This window comes from Oryctolagus cuniculus, chromosome 10 (genome assembly GCF_964237555.1).
Source record: "Oryctolagus cuniculus chromosome 10, mOryCun1.1, whole genome shotgun sequence".
Taxonomy (NCBI): Eukaryota; Metazoa; Chordata; class Mammalia; order Lagomorpha; family Leporidae; genus Oryctolagus; species Oryctolagus cuniculus.
Window position 1 is genome coordinate 95,880,452 of NC_091441.1, and position 4,007 is coordinate 95,884,458.

The 4,007-nt window shown below is 46.8% G+C and overlaps 1 pseudogene; it reads right to left on the reverse strand.

The window, feature by feature from the left end:
- Positions 1-1,316: 1,316 nt before the first annotated feature.
- Positions 1,317-2,155, reverse strand: LOC100351831 (small ribosomal subunit protein uS5 pseudogene; annotated as a pseudogene).
- Between the last annotated feature and the right edge of the window lie 1,852 nt (positions 2,156-4,007).

Genomic DNA, 4,007 nt, shown 5'->3' on the forward strand with positions numbered 1-4,007 from the left:
GGTGCCCATATGGAATGCCGGCGCTTCAGGCGGAGGATTAGCCAAGTGAGCCATAGCGCCGGCCCCTAAATTTCATTTTTGGATTGTTCCTTGCTCACATATACCAATACATTTGATTTCTGTATATTAGTCTTACATTCTGTGACCCTGCCATACTTGTTGATAGTTCTAACAGTTTGTGTGTGTGCTTGCAGATGTCTTAGAATTTTCTATGTGCAGGATCATGTCCTCTGTGAATAAAACAATTTCACTCTTTGTAATCTAGATGCTTTTTATTTCTTTCACTTGCCTAATTTCATTGGCTAGAACCTCAGCTTGATGTTAAATGAAAAAAAAAAAAAGTGACAGTGGATATCCTTGCTTTTGTTGTAATGTTGGAGGAAAACATTCATTCTTTCACTATTTAAGTGGGATGGTTCCTATAAGTTGTCATAGATGCCCTCTGCCAACGTGAGGAGGTTCCTTTCTGTTTCAGGTTTGGTAAGGGCTTTGTTTGTGTAGTGGGGGATTGGCTTCAAGGTTAAGATGCTGCTTGGGATGCCCTCATTCCATGTCCAGAGTCCCAACCCCACTCCCAGTTCTGCCTGCTTGCAAATGCACACCCTGGGAGGCAGGAGATGATGGCTCAACTATTTAGGTCCCTGCCACCCATGTAGGAGACCTGGACTGGGCTCCTGGTGTTAGCCTGGCCCAGTCATGACTCTTGAAGATATTTGAAGAATGAACCAGTGTATGAAAAATCAGTAGCTTTCTCTCTCTCTCTCCCCCTCACTGTCTTTCAAATAAAATGAAAATAAGAATATATTTTAAAAATTTTAAGGGTTTTGATCATGAATTGTATTAGATATTGATATAAGCTTTTTCTGTTTCTGCTAAGATGATGCTATGGATTTTTTTTTTTTTTTTTTTTGCACGCTCCATCTACTTTATTTTTCTAGTGTAAAAACCTATGTTGTGGGCCGGCGCCGCGGCTCACTAGGCTAATCCTCCACCTAGCGGCGCCGGCACACCGGGTTCTAGTCCCGGTCGGGGCGCCGGATTCTGTCCCGGTTGCCCCTCTTCCAGGCCAGCCCTCTGCTGTGGCCAGGGAGTGCAGTGGAGGATGGCCCAGGTGCTTGGGCCCTGCACCCCATGGGAGACCAGGAAAAGCACCTGACTCCTGGCTCCTGCCATCGGATCAGCGCGGTGCGCTGGCCGCAGCGCGCCGGCCGCAGCGGCCATTGGAGGGTGAACCAACGGCAAAGGAAGACCTTTCTCTCTGTCTCTCTCTCTCACTGTCTACTCTGCCTGTCAAAAAAAAAAAAAAAAAAAAAAACCTATGTTGTGGCCACAGCTGGAGCCTGGGTCCTCTGCACGGACACCCTGGTGTGAGTCTTCACGAGATGGTCCGTGAACTCCTGCTAGGGAGACTTGGTGAGCATGGTCTCTTTCCAGAGGTTGGGGGTCAGGTAGCTGCAGGTCTTGGAGATGCATCGAAGGTGGCCTTGGCGAAGTTGCTGAGGGTGGCGGTGCAGCCCCGGGCTGAAGTGTAGCAGTCGTCAATGCCAGCCAGCAGCAGCAGCTTCTTGGGGACAGGGGTGGAGACAATCCTGGTGCCCCTAGGAGCAGGAATGAGGCACACCAGCACAGAGCCACAGCGGCTGGTCACCTTGCACGTCATGGTGTGTGGCTTACCGATCTTGTTCCCCCAGTTGCCTCTCCACACGGGCATGATGAACAGCTTGGCCAGGATGATGGCCCCTCGGATGGCGGTGGCCACCTCCTTGGAGCACTTCACGCCCAGGCTGACGTGGCCGTTGTAGTCCCCGATGGCAACAAATGCCTTGAACTGGGTCCGCTGGCCTGCCCGCGTCTGCTTCTGCTGATCTTCAGCACCTCATCCTTGAGGGCCATGCCCAGGAAGAAGTCGATGATCTCAGACTCCTGGATGGGCAGGGAGAACAGGTCGATCTCCTACAGGGACTTGATCTTCATGTCCTTAACCAGGCGGCCCAGCTTGGTGACAGGCAGCCACTCCTTGTCCCCGGCCTTGCCTACGCGAGCGCCGTGGCCTCGGCCCCAGCCCTGGGATGCTGCTGCCAAAGCCTCCGCGGCCTCCCATTCCAGGGCCCCCGGGGCCTCCAGGCCCTCCTGCTGCACCGGCATCATCCGCCATTTGGTGTTATCTCAAAGAGGAAGAAGCGATGCTATGGATTTTCGCATTAGTTACTTTTGGGATGTCAAGCCAACCTTGCATTCTTAGGATAAATCTTACATGGTTGTAATGGGTAATCTTTTGCTGTATTTTTTTTATTCATTTTGCTAATATTCTTTGAGAATTTGGATATCAGTATTCATGTGGGATTTTGGCTTGACTTCTTTTTCTGGCTTTGACATCTCAGGGTGATACCAGCCTGCTAGAATAAGCTCAGAAGGACTCCACCCTTCTCTATTTTCCCAAGAATTTGTGCAGTGTTGCTATTTTCATTTCTTTTTTAAATACTTCCTAAAACACCAGTGAAATCCAGCCCAGGAATTTTTTTTTTATGTAAAGATTTTTGATTACTGATTGTATTTTACTTCTTAAAGGTCTATTTAGATTTTTTTTTTATTTCTTCTTGAGTCAGTTTCAGGAGCTTGTTCCTTTCTAGGAATTCATCTGTTTCATTTGAGTTACCCATTTGCCTATTTGGCCACATTTGTTCTTCATCAAAGTCACAAGCATTCAAGGAGCAGACTTTGTATTTACACAACAGGGGATTTAATTTAAGTCCTCAACCTTTGCTACTATGTATTCATTTGTCAATCAATGTGCTATTCCAGACACCAGGCATAGCTGCTGGACATGAAGAGGCCAGGTCAGTCCATTCCCAGAGGGCATAACAAGGACATAATCCACCCACAGGGAGCATGACTTTCATGTACTTTGAAAATGGATCCTCCCACTTTTAGAACTCTTCACGGCCACTTGTACTCTGAGGTCAGAGAGCCCAGATACCCTTAGAGTGACTTTGGGCAACAAATGGTTCACAGGAGTGCACTGCAAAGCTAACGCAGGCAACAGTGAGCATGCTCCATGCTGGTGGCTTTCCCTGAGCCCCAGGCGTTCTCTTTTTTAGTAATTTTGTTTATTCCCATTAATTTAAATAGAAAACTGTACTTGCAAATCAATGTAAAAATATGGATAAAGAATTTTATGGCTAAGACTTTAGCAAACACCTGGTTTTCCTCATTCATTTTTTAGAAAGAAATCTAAAGAGGGCAGTACCTTTAGCTGCAGTCACTGAAGTCGTTGGTGTCTGGCTGGTCGGGAAGCAGGCACGCAGAAGAGAAGCAGGATCGTCCAGGGTCCACGGGGGCTTGCTGGTTTGGCCATTGTTGTTGCTTTTGTACATTAGTGTATTTTACCTCTGCAATGACTTAAAAATAAGTATGTAAATAAGAATCTAAAATATAGTAGTATAGGGGCCAGTATAGGGGCGTACTATAGGGGCCAGCCGGCTCTGTGGTGTAGTGGGTAAAGCCACCGCCAGCAGTGCCGGCATCCCATATGGGCACTGGTTTGAGTCTCAGCTGCCCCACTTCTGATCCAGCTCTCTGCTGTGGCCTGGGAAAGCAGTAGAAGATGGCCCAAGTCCTTAGGCCCTGCACCTGCATGGGAGACCCAGAAGAAGCTCCTGGCTCCTGGCCTTGGATAAGCATAGCCCAGCCGTTACAGCCATTTGAGGAGTAAACCAGTGGATAGAAGACCTCTCTCTTTCTCTCTGCCTCTCCTTCTCTCTCTGTGTAATATATCAAATAAATAAATAAATATTTTAAAAACATAAAATGTGTAGTCTTAATATTTGCAGGCTGAGGACTCTGAATTTTTGGCATTTTACATACTTAAAATGCTTAAGGGAATTTAGTCTAATGGAGTAAGAGGTCATCCTTGTGATTCTAATTTTAAATGGGTAATTGACTTAGACTTGTGATTTTAAGTTCAGATCTTAATAGGCTTATTACGGAACTGAATAATTCAAAAGAAC